Here is a 21,953-nt window from a genome sequence, read left to right as displayed (position 1 = left end):
TTCAATTGTGGAAAGCAAATTTCTGAGGAAGAGGCACAGGAGGTTTTTAATACATGTTGGAGTTTGTCTCAAAACAAAAAATACATATATTTAAGCCATGCTACAAAAAAAGTTTAAAAGTCAGGGGCACTACGCAAGAGCATTCACGGCGAATGTATACATTTTCGTATTTTATTCTGACTCGTGGGAAGGAAATTCACATTTATTACAAAAACCAATATACACGGCCCGTGAAGAAGTGTCCACGCCTAAGAAAGATAGAAGAGTAACACAAATAGTAGATGAATATCTGATGATAAAAGGGACGACGTTAAAACTTATATTAACTTATTTCCTATAATTAAATCTCATTATTGCCGACAAACGACTAAACGGAAGTATTTGAAAGCCAGTTTAAGTGTTGCACAATTATAAGACTTGTACTTTAAGTGGTGTGAAGAACTAGGAAAAAATCCAGTTAAATTATCCTATTACCGATTTGTGTTCAACAGTGAGTTCAATTATGGTTTTCATATACCTAAAAAGGACCGTTGTGTAAAATGTGAAGACTACAACTGTTGAAGAATACATTAAAATAAAAAATAGTATGGGCTAGAAAGTAATACTGATAGGGAAAACGGAACACCTGTTCCTAGTTTTGATTTACAGAATGTGATATCGTGTCCAAGATCGGAAGTTGGCAATTTTTTATATACAAAAATTTAACATCTATAACTTGACTTCATATTACTATGTAACAAAAACTGTTCATGTGCCATATGGACAAAAGAAAAACAAGGAAGGACCGGCAACGTGCTAGCTAGTACTTTTGATTAAATTTTAGATAGAGTTATGGAAGGTAATAATGTCATCAATCTAGTCACATGGAGTGATTCTTGTATATCTTAGAATCGTAACTAATTTTATTTATTTCATTTTCTGTTATGAAAGCACTGAGACAGCATACGGAATAAGAAAGTCTTACAATGAATTTTTTACACCAGGTCATACAGCAATTTGAGAAGTGGATAATGTGCATAGTAAAATAGAAATATTTTCAAAAAAGTGGAATTTTAGTCACCACTTTCATTTATACGCAATTTGAAGTCTGTGAATAAAAGACACCCTTACACTATTTTTCAATTAAAAGATCACGATTTTAAAGACTATGAAACCTGTTCCAAAAATTTGACTTTTAAAATAATTTTATTTTCCAAAGTGGTGTCAATTAAATTTACACAAAATTTAGCAGAAGCAGAATATAAGGTCTCTCACCCAAAAAACATATTTACAAAAGTATCTCTACGAAATATTATACTACAATATATTCCTAATTGTCATTTTTACCAATCAGAGAGAACAATGCTCTGTTTTCAATAATATACCAATGCTCTTATCTCTATAAAATGAGCTCTCTAAAGATAAGGTAAAAGCAATTGAAAAAATGATGAATATGAGTATACCCGATATTGATAAACAATATTTTCAAGCGTTTCTGAATTCTTTAAAATATATATAGCCAACACTGTTGAACAAAAGCGTCCTCCAAGCTCGTCTTTGTCTCTCGTTTCTGGACTTTCATCCTCCAGTTCCCATCAATGCCTTTTCGTCGACTCTCCAACACGTCACAACGTGATCTTTACTGTATTGGTCTGATCATGGTCGCCAATCTAATATTCATCTCGTCCACCTGTCATGTGTTTTCGCCACATAACCTGGCTATCCTTATTTCATTGCAGTTAGATGTTTCACTGAGATTACAATATATGTATATATCTTCTTCTTCCTATGCCGTCCCCATTAACGGAGGTTGGCGACCACATTTTTTTAAAAAATATGTATATATAGATATATATATATATATATATATATATATATATATATGTATATATATGTTTATATATATATATATATATATATATATATATATATAAAGTAAACGTTAAATAGTGGGTTTGCAGCAATAAAAAATGAAACGTGTACTCTTTTAAATTTTTATTCCAAGCTTTCGGACATTGGTTATGTCCTTCATCAGGGAGCTACAAATGTAATTAATAAATTGTTGGTGTTGGTATAATTAATTAAAAATTGTTTCTACTTACAAACTTAATGAGGTTGTATTATTATTGTAAGTAGAAACAATTTTTAATTAATTATGCCAACGCCAACAATTTATTAATTACATTTTTAGCTCCCTGATGAAGGACATAACCAATGTTCGAAAACTTGGAATAAAAATTTAAAAGAGTACACGTTTCATTTTTTATTGCTGCAAACCCACTATTTAATGTTTACTTCCTTACGTTGTCAGCAAATACTTCTGGTTCATTATATATATATATATATATATATATATATATATATATATATATATATATATATATGTGTGTGTATATATATATGTATATATATATATATATATATATATATATATATATATATATATATATATTAAACATAGAGCTAAGATTAACACTATTACAAAAATTAACAATCTCCCGTGTTAAACCGCGTTGCTTCTCATTAAGTCGTGAATAGAAAGGAAAATTGGATAATGAAGCTACTTAATTTAAAAAAGGATCACTACAGAAAAAATCCAAATCCAGAAAAATCAATTTAAGATTTAGAAATTCCATTGTAAGCGTTAAGACTTTTCCTGGAGCAGATGTCCCCTCAGACTATAACCTCCTTTTTCTCAAAAATGAAACTGAAGGTACAAAAGATAATAAAATCCAAAAGTTCTAAGGTGAATACTTAGTTACTCAAGATAAATGAAATCCGTGCTGAGGCTTCAACTTGTACCAATCAAGAAATGAAGAAATTAACATCAGAAATGAAAAACACTGAAAATGTGAACATTATGTGAAGCAAAATAGCAAAATCAAAGATTCTGTTATAAAAACACAGAAAGAAACTTTACCAAAGAAAACAGAAAGCCGAAAACCTTGGATGGCTCAAGAAATACTGGAAATTATGGAACAAAGAAGAAAATATAGAAACAAAACCCAAATAAGTACAAAGAAAAACACAAATTAATAAGAAACTAAATAAAAGAGGCTAAGGAAAACTGGATGATGGAAACATGCATCGAGGTGGAAGAATTGCAGAAAAAGCATGATCATTATAATTTACATAAAAAAGTAAAAGAATTATCTGAAAAATCACGAACAAATATACCTAACCGATTAATTAACAAAAACAATAAACCTATTAATATCCCAATTGAAATAAAACAAGTATGGACTAAATATATTGAAGAACTTTTCATGGACACAAGAACGGAACCAACACAAAATTGATAACGAGGAAGCTCCAATAATATTAAAATCTGAAGTCCAACAAGCTATAAACAACTCAAAATCTGGCAGAGCCCCTGGGCCAGATGAAGTTCATATCGAGCTGATTAAAATTATAGACGAAGACAATATAAGTGCAATAACTATACTCTTCAAAAACATAAACAAATCTGGTGAGATACCTACAGAATTGCTGCTATCGACCTTTGTTCCGCTACCAAAAACCAAGAACCCCAAACAATGTAATGACTATAGATTAATCAGCTTAACGTCACACTTATTAAAAACATTTTTAAAGATTATACATGCAAGAATATTCAGTAAGTGCGAAGCGGATATGTCTAATAGACAGTTTGGCTTTCGTAACGGCTTCGGAACAGTGGAAGCTCTGTATAGTTTCACAACTCTTGCTCAAAAATATCGAGACCAACAAAAAGATCTTTTCGTTAAGTTTATAGACTATGAGAAAGCTTTCGACAAAGTTAAACATAACATTCTCATGGAATGTCTAAAGAGAAAAGGATTTGACAAAAATGACATTACTATAGTGAGAAATCTCCATTGGAACCAACAGGCTGTAGTAGCATTAAATGGGAATAGCACGGCTGCGCAACAGATAAGTGGAGGAGTGAAACAGGGCTATATCCAATGTATTTTTCTTTATGGTGTCGAAGTCTGGACTGTTAATGTTAACTTAATGAGAAAACTAAAAGAGATATGTGGCTTTTTAGGAGAATTTTGAAGGTACCATGGACCGATCATATTACGAACGAAATGGTGTTGCACAGAATGGGAAGAGATAGAGAACTTTTGACCACCATTAAAAGGCGAAGAACAGCATATTTGGGGCACATACTTAGAAATGATAATTATGAGTTGTGGCAGCTGATTATGAATGGTAAAATCGAAGGAAAAAGTAGTTCTGGTAGACGACAAATATCCTGGCTGAAAAACATTCGCGACTGGACTGCAACTGTTATAGAATTTGCAATGGTTATAGCCAACCTTCATTAGTGGACGCGGCACTAGAAGAAGAAGATAACAGGAGAAATGAGACTAATTGTGCTAATAATGTCAGAAGATCCTGCATTCCAGAACTACAACTAACAGTTGCTGCGGAGGAAGCTACAGCTATATTTATACTGGTACTCGCCTTAATTGACATCTCTTTTTATGTATATATATATATATATATATATATATATAAATATATATATATATATATAGTATACTCCCTCTATAACGAGCACGGTTATTACGAGTTTTAGCTTATAACGAGGTACATTAGATGTAACGTGAAATTTCTATTGAACTATAACCCTCTATAGCGAGGTAAATTTGCTTATAACGAGAGAAAATAAGATTAAAAAACGTGTTTTTTTACGTTTTGGCCCGACCGTAGCTATAAATAAATATCCTTTTTAAGTGCCGTCCGCAATAAACTTCTTACAATTTATGATTCTTAGTCATAAATATACAATTTATGATTCACAAGTGTCATTGTAGGGGGTTGACCATTCACACCTAATAATATATGTCCTAATAGACAAGATGTGGAAAGTGTTTTAAAGGTTGTCAGAAACTTCATCCAAAGAAAAAACGCAAATGAAGAAGCATAAAAATGTTTCACATCTTTAGAAAATATGATAGGTAGAATACTGGACAATTTAAAGCAGTTAAAAATGACAGACTTCTTCCAATTGCAGACGCAGTAGTTTATGTTATTCTTAAAAATACGCTTTATACAGATTTACAGAATACAGATTTTTTGTTTTAACGTATATCATTGACAATAAAAGTAAACAACTCTTTTTTGTTTTAATGTATTTCATTGACAATAAAAGTAAACAACTTTTTTTCAAAAACGCCATTCAAACAATATTTATTAGCATCTTATATTGCTCCGAATGGCTTCACTATAGAAAGTTAATGTTTTAGAAAACTACATATTCATATGTATGCACAGTATTATTGTTGTTGGATATAACGAAATCCGCTTATTCGGCTTAGTTCTCGTTATAGCGGGAGTCTACTGTATGTATATATATATATATATATATATATATATATACTTTTAATTATTTAAATAAAGCTTGTCAGGCTCTATACAGCGTTTGACATTATTACGAGTTAATATTTCTAATTCAATTTTCCGTTTCCATTAAATATTAATCAAAAAGTTCTTGTAGTCATACTCCCTTTCTGATTTGTTTGCTTACTTGTACATGCCCTAGTTTATCTTTAAATTATATATTTATGTAAGTACATACATTTTAATAATTTGCTTATGAAAAATATTCATATTAAAATATCATATCCATCGAGCTCTTTTAGCATAAATTACTTGCTCTTAATGTTTAAATCGATTAAGGAAAAAATATATAGCTTACTGCGTATTATAGTAATACAAGTATTTTCCGTGTGGCGTTCTTTTTAAATTAAATTTATCTAATGGTTTATACTGACAGATCTATATTAAAGTCAGGTTTTTAATTAGTTTAGTTCAATATGTGCTCAGTTTACGACCGATAAGATAATTCTATTTTTTCTAAAGGTGGTAAAAGTTTAGAGTCGTATAAAATCTTCATATTATAAAAGCATAGTTCTTCATAGAATAATTTTGTTCTGTCAAGAATCAAGTACTTGCACGTTCTGGTATAAGCTAATATTAGAGACAGAAATAAAATATTTTTTGGATTGATTAACATTTGTAATGAAATCAGGTAATTTTGGAGCCAAGTATCATGTCTAACACTAAATATTATAGATTTCCTTTATGACATATACGATAAAAATTAAAGTAGATACGACAAAAACAAAAACAATGCTTAATACATAGATAAATAATATTTGGCTTAGTACGTCAAAAACGTAAGACCTGAGATCAATCTCTAAGAAAACTTCAAGAGAGAGAATACTAAGTAACGAAATAGGAAATATCTGTAAAATAAATGATATTATACAATAAAAACAGAGAAGATGGAAATGGAACCAATGAAGAGCGAGAGAATAACTCTTTTTAAGATAACTAAATCGTTTGTAGTCTCAAATACAACTAGTACTACTAGATTCGAGAACTAGATACTAGAAAAAAGAAGTTTTGTAGTATAAAAATTCTTCGTTGATATTGCTAAGGAATACGATTTGATGTTAAGGGGACGTTGTGTTTAGTAACAGCAGATAACATGCTAGTTAATTGATTTTGCCATCCCAAAAACGAATACTGTTCTAATAGCAAAAATTTGACAGGCTGTGGTTTATTATCCATAAACTTTTATCTATTTAGAGTAGGCGAAGCATATACAAAAATCAATAAATTCAGTTCAAAATAATTTTAATAAAATATGAATATTTTAGCTCCTTGCGAATCAATCAACACTCGATCCGGCATGGATCACGGTATGGTTACGTCTCAGATTATCACTCTAAGTCTGGGTTAGCAAGCTGCTACTAGATCAACACCGTGCAGAAGAAGTTGGCCTTAGGTCAATACCCTAAGGCAAAATAAAGTTCCCATCAGATTAGTGCCCTAGCGTATCTGCCCGATCTCTCTTGCAACGTACGCTGTTTTATACCGTTGCATGTCTTCCATCACCAGCGCTCATCGATGGAAGTGGAAATTAGTGGTAGGATACGTGCATATAGAGAGGTGGTAAGCTGGCGGCGATAACTGGTGATACACAACGTTACATTTTTGGGCATGCCTTTCTTACCACGCTACAGAAACAAGTGCTTCTAAATATGATAAAAAATCTTAAGTACAAGATTGACATATTTAGAGGCTATCGTAAGTCTCTTTTTGCTGGAATTATATATTTTGTTGGTAGCCTCATAAACATCCTGAGATTTAAAGCACACAATACTTAGAGACAAACATAAATATTCCTGGCACTATACTCGAGAAATCCGTCTTTCAGATGTAGTTAGATATTACGGCACGAGAACTAATGTTTACTAAGAAAATTAACATAATTTTATCACCTAAAGAACAAAAATTCTCATATATTATTAATATGAATAGCTGATGGATAGAAAACTGCTCATGGTACCGAATCAGAAATCTTTAAGCAGACATGTAATTTACACAAATTTTATTACCGAGGTTAATATAATACTGTATTCTAGGCCAAAGTGTGTGCTTTATAGGCCTGCATTGACAATATCATAGAATGAGACCCCAAAGCAAAAAGATTTATTATACAACTTCAGAGATTTACTCAACAACCTAGCAAAGGACAACAAAATGTCTTTAATGTAGGTACAGGGTAATAAAGTGGTGCATTAGAATAAAAGAGTAGATTTGTGGGCAAAACAAGGCTCGAGAGAAAGCTTTGTAGGCCCAGAACCATTATGCGGCATTATCAAAGATGTTGGAAAAGTCAGGTTCAGTAGTGGCTGATAAGGAATCATCAAATAAATAGAGAACCATTTAAGGGCAAATACAGAATAAGAAAATAATTCAGAATATTAATAAAAAACTCTCGAACAATTTGATGAACCTCGATTAACGTGGGGTTAAAACGGTTACCAAAATTGTGCTTGGATATTTTCGTTTAAGGAAACACATACAAAGTAAGTAAGTTGAATTAATCATGAAACAGGAAATGCAAAATGGAAGAAGAGACTGCCATACACGTCCCATGCCATTGTAATGTAATAAGTGATATGAGGCAGGAATTGAATGGATAACTGAGGAAGAGGAACAAACCAAAAGAGATCTTAAAACTACAAATGAAGACAGGCAACGACCGATGTTTCGAGAACCACTTCTATAACACGAAATTAAGTGTTTTCTGCAATCAATTTTTTAGACTTAATTAATTATTAACAAATTTAGGTCTAAAAACTGTAAACTTTCCCTTTTTTCATCTGTCACCAAAAAAGTGAAACATTTGAAACAAATTCGAGAGTAAGAAGCTTATAAGTCATATAAAAACCTTTAAAATTGCATTTTTAAATATTTCTGGCAGATTCCCTGTCGTCACTACAATCGATAAAAAGTCTATACTCTCAGCATCCCTTAGTTCAAGAAATCCATAGGACTTACAGTGTACTCACTTTTTAAGGTGTAAATGTCACGATCATCTGGATACCATTCCATATCGGCATCCCCGGTAATGAAAAAGCAGACCAAACAGCCAAGCAAGCTTCTTGTGTAAACAGTCAATCCTCAAAAGCCCAACATATTCAAATCCATAATGCCCTAAAGCAAATTTTTAAGCAACAACAGTATACCTGGCAAACTCACTGGAACACAATCAAGAGTGCATTACATGAGATCCGCAGACTGTTGAAAAATTTGAACTTCCAACTATCTCTAGAAACGAAAAAGCTGTCATTCGAAGATTAGGAATAGGACATACACGATTCACACATGAATACTTAATGAAGTCCGAGCCGAAGCCCAATTGCCAAATCTGCTCAAGTGCATTAACTGTGAAAAACAGCTTGATCGAATGTCCCCAGTACGCAAAACACAGAGTGCAACATAAACCTAAGTCTAATATCAAAGACGTTTTAAACTCACGCGATCAAGCCTTTACCCTAATTGGTTTTTTGAAAGACATTCAGTTGTTCAACAGAATATGACCCCTTGTTTTTAAAGTACTTTACTTATATTATAATATTTAGTCATAGGTTCTAAGCTTATAGATTAACTGTAGCAATTAGTTAGATGTGCTTATTGTAATTATTGTACACAATATTGTTTGTGTCAATGGTCATTGCAGCCGAGACGCTTAATTTAAATAAAAAAATTAAAAAAAAAAAAGATTTCTATTTTTATTTGTTACTTAGAAAGCGGATGACCAGGTAGTAATTGCCGCAGACAGCTACGATCTTAGCTATATGGTAAGAAAACTGCAAGAAGAATATGAGGTGGCAGGTCTAAACATGAATATGACAAAATGTGAATATCTCTCAGTGGGAACAGATGAAATATGTGACCTAGTCTTGGAAGACGACAAAATCAAAGCAATCCTGCAAATATTTTGGGGTCATTTTCAACAAGAAGAGAAATAGCGCAGATGAAATCAGGGAAAGAATAAACAAGGGCAGAGCAGCGATCCGTGCCTTAAACTCTTTTCTCTGGCAAAAAACAATTCGACGAGAAACCAAAAAACACATTTACGATAGTATAGTCCAAAGTATTACACTTTACGGTTCGGAAGTATGGGACGTCACCAAAGCTAATAGAAACAAACTTATGAAGACAGAAATGGATTATCTGAGACAAAGCTGCGGTAGATCGAAACTGGAGAGAGTTAGAAACGAACAAATAAGAAACGAAATGAAAATGGAGCAACATATCAATGATGACATAGAAAGAAAACAATTAATCTGGTTCGGACATGTTAAAAGAATGCCAGAGTATAGATGGCCTAGAAGAGTACTGGAATGGATCCCTCCTGAAAGAAGAAAGAGAGGACGAAGCCACGGAAAAGTTGGCACAACGATATTGATGAAGCAATGGTGGCAAGAGACTTATAAGAGGCAACTGCATATGACAGAAAAAGATGGAAATTGGGGGCGGAGAAGCGGCGACAGCCGTAATAAATCTGTTATTATATATATATACTTAGAAAGTTGCAAAGTGAGTCAAAAACTTTGGTTTTTTATTAATGTTAATAACCTATAACCTTTATATAACATTCAATATTGGGTCTTGTGGTGCTTAAAATATGATTAAAATTTTAAGTCGATCGGTCAAATAGTTTAAAAGTTATTTAATTTGTTTATCCCAAATTAATTTTTTTACAACAATATAAGTCAGAAAATTATGTAGTCATAGTATTTATACGAATAGTTTCTGAAATAAGATTTATTCTGTTATTATTATTTAAAAAAAAAAGAGGAAAAAGGTTGTATTTGTTTACAAATTTAAAAGAAAAAAAAATAACCTTAGACATCTTGGGACAAAGTTAGTGCCTTTTTTTAAATTGATAGTAGCTTTGTTCATAACAATTAAGAGAACCTATTTGGGTCGTATGAAAGAACATGCTTTAAAGTTTTAATGTGCCAAATTCGAAAAATATTACATTTTAATGAAATCGTTTACAAAGCTTCAAAAATGTGGTCCTCAAAATCGGCCAGCTTTGAAACTACTGAGAGCGGTGGACGGGGAAGAAGCTGTTAACTAATCTTTGTTTCTTGTTTATGGTTTTCGAAGTTTTTGTTTTAATTGTATGTACTTTTTGCGTTAATTACGATTATGTATTATTTAAATCAATAAATTGTTAATTAAACCATCTTATTTGTTTAGACAATTTTTTTTCAGTTTTTAATTTTTTTGTAGTAATATTTGAGGTAATTTTTATTGTAAAACATAAATACTTATGACTGATATATACATATTTCTTTAATAAACTACGTAAATAGTTTATTTATAATAGACTTAAACAAATTATCCTATTCAATTATTTCTACATAAATTTGAATTTTTCTCAATGGAAATATTTATCTCAATTTTCCACGGCAACCTATTTATTTATCATTATTTATTTATTTAACACTTTTTGAACAAATTATAAAAAATGTTTTTTTGCTTTAAAATAAGTTTTTTTTTAATATTTTGAATTAATTTAAGACGAAAGTAATTTTTGTATTTTTTTTGTAAAATACAATTAAACAATTAAAAATGCCGAAAAAAAGCAAATTTGGGTTTTACATCGATTTTTTTTTTATTTTCCTGGCCTATTTCTATTTCAATTGTATCTAATTTTAGAGCAAAACTCAGCACTCTCCGTCAATTCTGTTTACTATTTATGTAAATTGCGTAAATTATGACGAACGTTATACGAGAACTCCTTTGACTAAATACGAGACAACTTTACGTTTTCCACCCCAACAGTTTTGTCGGAATATTCTACACATGAGTTACTGAGTGAATAGTTTATGGAAATAATTTTCTTGTATAATTGTTAACCTTTTTTTTATAATTTAAATTAAGTTTATTAGAAAAAGCTTTAGGTTTAAAATGCATGAAGAAAAAACAGTCAAAAAAAAACTAACTTTTTATAATCATAATATGTCTTCTTCTTCAAGGTTTTAGATCTATTAGTTTTTTAATAGAAATAGTAATATAATTTTTTTTTAAGTTGGGCTGCTAAATGGCAACGAGCAAATTCGAACTACAGTTTACAATAATAAAAAGTCGCAAGCGGTAATATCTTGGGTATATTATGAGCAACAAAGCATAATATGTGTTTTGTCAAAATGTCTATATACATATTTATATATATATATATATATATATATATATATATATATATATATATATATAGTTTGAGTTTAGTTCTTGAACCTTAATATATATTTTTTTAGTGGATTTTCTTGGGCTTAGGTTCATAAAAAAATTTGATTTGATACTAAGGCATTTTTATATATTTTTTCGACGTTTCGGCAGGAAATCCATGCCTTTTTCAAGAAGTAATATTGACTAAAAAACATTTTATGATAGAATAAAAAATTTTATCATAAAATGTTTTTTAGTCAATATTACTTCTTGAAAAAGGCATGGATTTCCTGCCGAAACGTCGAAAAAATATATAAAAATGCCTTAGTATCAAATCAAATTTTTTTATGAACCTAAGCCCAAGAAAATCCACTAAAAAAAAAAAAAAAAATATATATATATATATATATATATATATATATATATATATATATATATATATATATATATATATATATATCTAAAGTATTCAACTAGTGAATTCAGAGGTTTATATATATATATATATATATATATATATATATATATATATATATATATATATATATATATACAAACTCGCCAGTTTATTAGGGCTGCAGTCAGAAGGTTGGCCGAGATGTTAGAGAAACACTCTTTTGACTTTTTGTCAAGCGTTTGGAATTGTTTTATTCCTTTTTCAAGACATAGTCGTTGAGATTATTTAAAATAAACTTTGACACTCAACATTAATAACACAAATATAAAATATAATAATGGACAATACATTCTAAAAAATTTTGGCCAGGATAGTAAAACTTAGGTTATTTTATGACATCTTTTGATAGTGTGAGTCACGAATATCCTGCATTTCTTGTATATATATATATATATATATATATATATATATATATATATATATATATATATATATAGTAAACTCTTAAATATTGGGGAAATCTGCAAGAAATACTCTAATGTGTATCAATTGTTTCGCCGAACGTTTTCGCCAAAGAGAATTAATTTGGCTTCTTCAGGGCTGAAATCGAATAAATTATAATTAGCTACCATATATTATCTATTAAAACATTATTGATCTTTCCGTAACTTAGAATTGTAGAGTTAGAATATTAAAAAACTTTGCTAGTAACATAGTGGTGTTTTTTGTTACTATGTGCAAAAAAAAGTTTTTTATAAGGATTGAAATGTATGGTAGCTTCGAACTTGACACGTAAAGGCTTACCCAAGGTTAATCGAAAAACCCAATGCAACTACATTTAAAAGGAGATAATTCTTTGAAATGTCGGCAATAACTAAATTTTTGATTTTTAGATAGTTAAAAGTGAGGTTCTGTTTAAGCCAGAACGCAAGCGCTGACAACTTCATTATTAGTTCGAATGAATCTTTATGTTGTTAAGGTTCATTGGTAAAAAACGAATGAATTTAAATCCCAGTAAAGGGAAATATTATTTTGATTTTCTTTGATTTTCTTGCAACAATTCCTACATCGGTCAAACGTCTCAATTATTGAAATCACGTATTACACTACACAAAAGTGATTCTCGACTTCACCCTGACCGTTGTGCATTAGCCAAACATGTCCATTCCACTGGTCATCTCATGGACTATACTAACACCACAATTCTCCACCGTGAGAACAATAAATCTAAAAGAGAGTTTATTGAAATGTCTTATATTTTCCTTAACGATTTCTCCATTAATGTTAAGAGTGACATCAAGAATCTAAGCGATATATACCACCTGTTACTTAAATCAGATACCAAGAACAATACTATATCACAGATTACTAACTTGACTGATATATCCATTAACAACTAACATACCTTTATAATTAATTTTCATTAACAAAAAATATATAACATTCCCTTGCTTTTCTTAGATACGTCTCAATAAGATTCAATAATACATGAACAATATAATATAATTAAATAAAGAAAATCAAAATAATATTTCCCTTTACTGGGATTTAAATTCATTCGTTTTTTACCAATGAACCTTAACGACATAAAGATTCATTCGAACTAATAATGAAGTTGTCAGCGCTTGCGTTCTGGCTTAAACAGAACCTCACTTTTAACTATCTAAAAATCAAAAATTTAGTTATTGCCGACATTTCAAAGAATTACCTCCTTTTAAATGTAGTTGCATTGGGTTTTTCGATTAACCTTGGGTAAGCTTTTACGTGTCAAGTTCGAAGCTACCATACATTTCAATCCTTATAAAAAACTTTTTTTTGCACATAGTAACAAAAAACACCACTATGTTACTAGCAAAGTTTTTTAATATTCTAACTCTACAATTCTAAGTTACGGTAAGATCAATAATGTTTTAATAGATAATATATGGTAGCTAATTATAATTTATTCTCTTTCAGCCCTGAAGAAGCCAAATTAATTCTTTTTGGCGAAAACGTTCGGCGAAACAATTGATACACATTAGAGTATTTCTTGCAGATTTCCCCAATATTTAAGAGTTTACTATTTATCTAATCTGCAAAGATTAAATTTCTTTTCTCTATATATATATATATATATATATATATATATATATATTCTCTAAAATAACTGCTGATCTGATAAATGAAAAGGGGGGTTGCGGTTAATTGGGTATGCAGCTCATTGAAAGCCAAGTGTACTCTGTTCAACAGTTCATTATATTTCGCCAATTTTCATTGGCATCATCAGATGAGAGCTAAAATCATTTAAAACATGATAAAATACAATTTAATAATTGTTTGTTATTTATATCTTATTTGATTGAGGTTAACGGCAGTGTGATTTTTTAATAACATTAAGTACAATGGTTTGTTGATACAATGTGGGTTGCAGCTGTATTCGACATGTAACATTTAGTTTAAAAGGTTGTATAATTTACTTTAACATTAAAAATATAAGCACAAACGCAATTCAAATTAAAAACAAAACAAACACAAAAACCTAAACCTAACCTTAACTATAATGACAGTCGCTCAACTAAACATTTTGTTTAGTTTCAGTTCATTGCCGCATTATTTTTGTATGTTGTGACACATACCCACATTGAGATTTAGCAGCATAATTTTATGGAAAAAGGACATTCGTACATGGAGGTAGACTCAATGCACAGTGCCATTGAGTCTGCCAAGAAAAATGTTGCCATTTTTACCATAAATGATATGTTGAATAATATCTTCAAATTAGCCCGTTCTATCAGACGCAACAAAAAGAGCAGTACCTACAGAGTTGAAGAATTGCGGTATTCAGACTTTTTTGATCTTAAATCCTTAGCAAAAGTGTTCTTAAAAAGAAGAGTCAAAGATGAAAATGGAGACAAAGTATCATGGTTAAAATTAAAAGTAATGCGTTATGAGAAAAGTAAACCTGGCTGTATTTTTTATAAGTATAGTTATAGTGATCCTAACTATAAGACTCGTAGAGTATGTGGCAAGAGAAGGCCAGCTGCTTTTTCAAAGAACATTCCAATGGTATACAATGAGCTATTGTCTATACCAGAGAAAATGAAAAACAGCCTCCTTTAATTGTGTAGAGACAAAATTATTTTGCCAGAGTTCCATGAGTGGTATAATTCGATTCCAGTAGACAAGAAAAAAAGGTTCTAATACCAGAACCAACTTTTTCCGAAAGAGACCACACAGAAACTGATTAGATTTTAATTTTGTTTCATGTACTGACCATAGTTAATGAATATCATTTTCTAATAAGGTGTTGCAACGTGTTGCAAATTGGCAACGGTTGGCGATGAACAGAAACGACTGGCGAAATAGACAGGGGAAGGTCAAGGCTCAACTAGAGCTGTAGCACCACTGATGATGATGATGAATAAGGTGTTGATTATAGTTTTAAATTTAAACAAGTCAAATTTCTAATTTTTTTTACAACAAAAAGGAATCAAGTACATTTTTTTTATAATTACTTAAATCCCCAAGTGTTAGATTGGGGCCCCAAGCCCAATATAGTGGTTAGAAACCAACGTTTTTAATACAAAGGATATCAAAATTGCAGTCATAAGAGTAATTTTTCACTAAAGTTCACTATAGAGATTGAGCCAAATAATAAAATAAATTTTCTGGATATCACCTTACACTGCATTAATAATGCAGTTAAAACCATGTGGTTTACAAAAGAAACATGGTCTGCACGATATCACAACTACAATTCTCATCATCCATTCTCCCATAAAAAGTCTGTAATTATAATTCTTGCTGATAAATCTATACAACTAACAGACCCAGAATACAGACCAACTGCAATAAAAAAAAATGCCCTTCTAAAGAATACATATCCAGAACATCTAGCGAAACTATTTTTAAATCAAGACAAATAAATTTTACAACAATACGAATAACAATAAACCCAGCAGTATCAAAACTACTTATACAACTCTTCCATATATAAAAGGTTTATCCGAACAATTGACAAATATTTTAGCCAAACATAACATAACAGTGGCCCACAAAGGAAACAAGCTTTTGAATAAATATTTCACTAAACTAAAAACACAAACTCCAAAACTCAAAAAATCACATGTTTGCGAGATACCATGTATTAACTGTGAAGGTGTCTATATCAGGCAAACCAGTCAACTGCTTTAATCCAGAATTCGTTCTCACAAATATGACAAGAACAATGTCACTGCGCTCACAAAACATGAAAATGAGAAGCATAAATTTGACTTCGAAAACATCAAAATTTTAACCGAACAAAAACAAAATGAAGATGGAGATACACGAATCAATAGAAATAAAAAGAAATTCCAACGCAATAAATGACAAAAAAGATACACAAAACCTAAATAAAATATATTTCAATCTGATTTAGATAATAATAAATATGACACCATAAAAAGCTCTTAAAGTCATAACATATCTCCACTTTACCTTTTTCGAAAACATCAATGATATGCCCATATAAAAATAATTACACACTAATGACAGTAAACCATGAGATATCAGATATCAACTTTTATTTGTTACTTCATTAATGTCAGTATCCGTTTTTACGTTTTGGTAAATTATATATATATATATATATATATATATATATATATATATACATATTTTACAATAACTGTTTGTTCTTAATCTTGTTCATTTTAGAATCTTGACAAAGGCAAGGGTTTCCTGCTGAAACGTTGATTTTTATGGAAAATAATATCTAGTTCCACATCTAATATAATTTATTGAACCTAAACCCAAGAAAAACTAATTTTATATTAAATATAGCACGGTTCAAGAAACTCAAAACTATATATACATATATATATATATATATATATATATATATATATATATATATATATATATATATATATATTTAACGTGATTATTTCGACCAAAAAACAATTTATAAATATGTTGGAAATATCGGGTATGTGATCTATATTAAATAAAAAATCTTTGTTTTGTCTAAAGCTCAATATTTCGCCATTTATTTGATGGCTTCATCGGGAGTAACTGTAAAAAACAAACATTTCAAAACACTGACGTACACTTAGATTTACAATACTTACAGAAATTAAAAGATTATACACATAAATAAAATTGAATACTAAAATAACATTATTGTTGATGAAACTGTACATTTAATAAAATGCATGTAAAAATTTAAAATATCTTTGAGCACGTTCGTTAACAATAAATAAGATGGAACAAGTAAAAATTATTTCAAAATGCAAAAAATAACAATGTAAGAAAACATTAGAGGAATATTATTTCTTTAATTAATCATTAAGGCTAGTTAGTATGATTAATCATTAAGGTGAGTGTAGTTTTAAATTTTGTTTAATATATTGCAATATATGTTGCTTAATTGCCCCGTGTCTGTGTTATAATTTAAAGTTTGTTTATTTTTGTTAATGTGGTACATCTCCAAAAATAACCTACTTTTGTAATTTTCAGTCTATGCCAAAATACGAGTATTGTTGTAGCCTAACAGATGACCGGTGTTTTTGTAGTGCTCGACAACTGCGCAAGAATTTTTTTCCTAAGCGGCAATCACTTTTATGCTGTGTGATACGTTGTTTTAGCCACTGCGATGTATGGCCAATGTAGCTTTTTTCACATACTAGACACGGTATTTCATATACCACATTACTCCTATATAAGGTTAATACTGGGGCTTTAATTTTAGAAAAAAGTAGTTTGCTATTTATGGTATTGTATTTAGCTATATTTATATTGGAAACATCTTTAAATATGGATACGACAGACTGGGTTAGACCGTTAATAAAGGGGAGTTTTTTTATTTGATTGACTCATTGTTAGAATCAAGGACAGGACCATCATAGAAATTACTGCTGTAAATGAGTTTTTTTTTAATATGTTTAGGATAGCCGTTGTTTCGAAAAATTTTGTATAATATGTCCAGATTTTTTTGTAACAAATTATCATCAACAATGGACATTACCCTGTTTTTCATACCCAATACTGTATTATATTTTTGACGAGTGGTGTGGTTTGAAAAGTAATTCATATACCTTCCCGATGCTGTTGGCTTTTGGTACCAATCCAATGTCAGAATATTGTCATTTGTTCTTATTACCTTTGTGTCTAAAAATGGTATACTAAGATCTGTCTCGGTTTCAATTGTGAACTGAAGATGTTCATTAAATGAATTAAAAATGTTTAATGTGGTATTGATGTGATAAGATGGAACTGCACATATGATGTCATCGACATATTTATATATAAATGGTAATTCGAAAGGTAATTGTGTGATCACATTGTCTAAGAGATGATCAGTTACAATAGTAGCAAGGATGGGACTAATCGGGGAACCCATAGGTGTTCCAAAAATTTGGGAGTAAAATTTTTCATTGAAACTGAAATAAGTGTTATTAAAAATAAACCTGAGAATTAGTAAAAAATTACCTTTAGATAATGTCGTGTAGTCTTTTATAAGGTTCCAATTTGTTTCTATAATGTCCGTGACCATATTTAATGGAATGTTTGTAAATAAAGAAACTACATCCAAAGAAATCAAAACATAATCTTTTGGTAACCGCATTCCCCTAACAGCATCGACAAAGGTAAATGTGTCCTTAGAATTATAATTATTGCGATATTCAAAGGCATCATTTAATATATCAGCAAGAAATTTAGAAATGTTGTACGTAGTGGACTTTAAAGAACTTACAATAGGCCTGCGAGGAACGTCCAATTTATGGATTTTAGGCAAACAATAAAGTTTAGGAAAACATGAGTCATAGATTATTAACTTTTTTGCAACTTGTTCAGTAAGTTGATGTTGGTTTTTTAATGTTTTTATTATTTCAACAACACTTATTTCAGTTTCAATGAAAAATTTTACTCCCAAATTTTTGGAACACCTATGGGTTCCCCGATTAGTCCCATCCTTGCTACTATTGTAACTGATCATCTCTTAGACAATGTGATCACACAATTACCTTTCGAATTACCATTTATATATAAATATATCGATGACATCATATGTGCAGTTCCATCTTATCACATCAATACCACATTAAATATTTTTAATTCATTTAATGAACATTTTCAGTTCACAATTGAAACCGAGACAGATCTTAGTATACCATTTTTAGACACAAAGGTAATAAGAACAAATGACAATATTCTGACATTGGATTGGTACCAAAAGCCAACAGCATCGGGAAGGTATATGAATTACTTTTCAAACCACACCACTCGTCAAAAATATAATACAGTATTGGGTATGAAAAACAGGGTAATGTCCATTGTTGATGATAATTTGTTACAAAAAAATCTGGACATATTATACAAAATTTTTCGAAACAACGGCTATCCTAAACATATTTTAAAAAACTCATTTACAGCAGTAATTTCTATGATGGTCCTGTCCTTGATTCTAACAATGAGTCAATTAAATACAAAAAACTTTCCTTTATTAACGGTCTAACCCAGTCTGTCGTATCCATATTTAAAGATGTTTCCAATATTAATATAGCTAAATACAATACCATAAATAGCAAACAACTTTTTTCTAAAATTAAAGACCCAGTACCAACCTTATATAGGAGTAATGTGGTATATGAAATACCGTGTCTAGTATGTGAAAAAAGCTACATTGGCCATACATCGCAGTGGCTAAAACAACGTATCACACAGCATAAAAGTGATTGCCGCTTAGGAAAAAATTCTTGCACAGTTGTCGAGCACTACAAAAACACCGGTCATCTGTTAGACTACAACAATACTCGTATTTTGGCACAGACTGAAAATTACAAAAGTAGGTTATTTTTGGAGATGTACCACATTAACAAAAATAAACAAACTTTAAATTATAAAACAGACACGGGGCAATTAAGCAACATATATTGCAATATATTAAACAAAATTTAAAACTACACTCACCTTAATGATTAATCATACTAACTAGCCTTAATGATTAATTAAAGAAATACTATTCCTCTAATGTTTTCTTACATTGTTATTTTTTGCATTTTGAAATAATTTTTACTTGTTCCATCTTATTTATTGTTAACGAACGTGGTCAAAGATATTTTAAATTTTTACCTGCATTTTATTAAATGTACAGTTTCATCAACAATAATGTTATTTTAGTATTCAATTTTATTTATGTGTATAATCTTTTAATTTCTGTAAGGATTGTAAATCTGAGTGTACGTCAGTGTTTTGAAATGTTTGTTTTTTACAGTTACTCCCGATGAAGCCATCAAATAAATGGCGAAATATTGAGCTTTAGAAAAAACAAAGATTTTTTATTTAATATAGACCACATACCCGATATTTTTAACATATTTATATATATATATATATATATATATATATATATATATATATATATATATATATATATATATATATATAAAATACCATATTTGTTAATTTATTGTATATGTATAGTGTATTGTAATATGAAGTTTATCATATTGCAGATAATGGTTATCTGATTCTTTCATACCTTCTGAATCCTGGGCTCACGTACCAGCGTTTAAGATCTGAACGTGACTCCAGTAAGAATATACACTATAAAAATCTCATCTGATTTTTAGTATTTGTAATAATTTTCTGGAATATCTCAATATAAAATTATTTTTTAAAAAAATAACAAATGCTTTGTATATTTTTACCTGATATCCAGAAAATTTTAATTTCCTGCTCATCTTTAATGTAAAAAAATCTAAAAAGATTATCAATATTTTGTTTAAACGTTCAGTACAAAATTATTTTTTTACTTACAAAGTTTTTTTTTATATTTACACTGTTACGATCGAGGGTTTTTCAGTTTAGTGATATCAGAACAATAATTTTCATTCAACTTACTTTGTATGGGTCCAATAAATGGGCGTGTTGTCAGAAAGTTCAAACTTTAGGTATAAACTTTTAAAAAGGGAGTTGTTCTGGTTTGTCATGTACGACCTTTTATGTATTTATTCATTTTAACTACATTACTATAAATATGATGTTTATAATATATATTTCTAAATATTTTCAGCCCAATGCTATATATTGCGATTAGGAAATAATAACAAGAGTTTATTGTTCCCAAATACCTATTGCATTCCAAATTATCATGAAAGCAAAATGAACAAACATAGTGTCATTGAACAAAGTATCATTACATAAGTGTCATTGTATTATCTGTATTGGGGATGGGCCGATTTATTTAGGATTTATTGGGAATTATTTTATTGAACTTTGGCTGATATCATAATTAGAGGCTAAAATTTAAGGCTGCATTCAAATTTTCTTGGGTATCTATCAGCATGTTTAGTTGTAAATTTTCTACGACACTCTACGTCGCCCAAAAAAGCGGTCTCTTATATTTATAAGTTGATTACATTTTTATAATATCTTAGAATCCTGATTTGCTACCTTCATATAATTTGCCTGGTAATTTGAGCACTTTATTTAAACTGTTTTTTATTTAAATAACCAATACTTTTGTTTCTGCTCTTAAAAACTAAATATAATTTCTTGAAAATGTCCTAAATTTTAATTTAAATTAACTTTTTGAATTTTAACATCTTGTATGTAAAAAAGCAACTAACTTTAGGGCAATAGTCATACATTCTGCCGTTTTAATAATTCCATTGCCCCGGTGTTTTTTGCTTAAATGATACCTAAGAGAGAAAATTTGAGGTTTACAACCCAAAAGTTTTACACTGTATAAATTAGGGATGGGAAAAACCTACCGGTTTTAACCGAAAACCGGTTTTTTTTACTTCGCAATAACCGGTTTTATCGGTTGTTTTTTTGTCCCGGTTATAACCGGTTTTTTATTTTTAAAGTAAAAACCGGTTATTAGGTTTTTACCCAATCATCCCAATCATAATTATTATTTTCAAGTAATTATTCCAAACAAAACCATAATTCAAATTTTATTTTATTTTATAAATACAGAAGCAAACTTGTAACCTATTGGATTAAAAAACTTAAAACCGGTTTTTGGAAAAACCGGTTTTTTTGGCCGGTTATAACCGCCAGGTTAAACCGTATGCAAAAA

Source organism: Diabrotica undecimpunctata, chromosome 1 (genome assembly GCF_040954645.1).
Source record: "Diabrotica undecimpunctata isolate CICGRU chromosome 1, icDiaUnde3, whole genome shotgun sequence".
NCBI lineage: Eukaryota > Metazoa > Arthropoda > Insecta > Coleoptera > Chrysomelidae > Diabrotica > Diabrotica undecimpunctata.
This window is presented reverse-complemented; position numbering follows the sequence as displayed.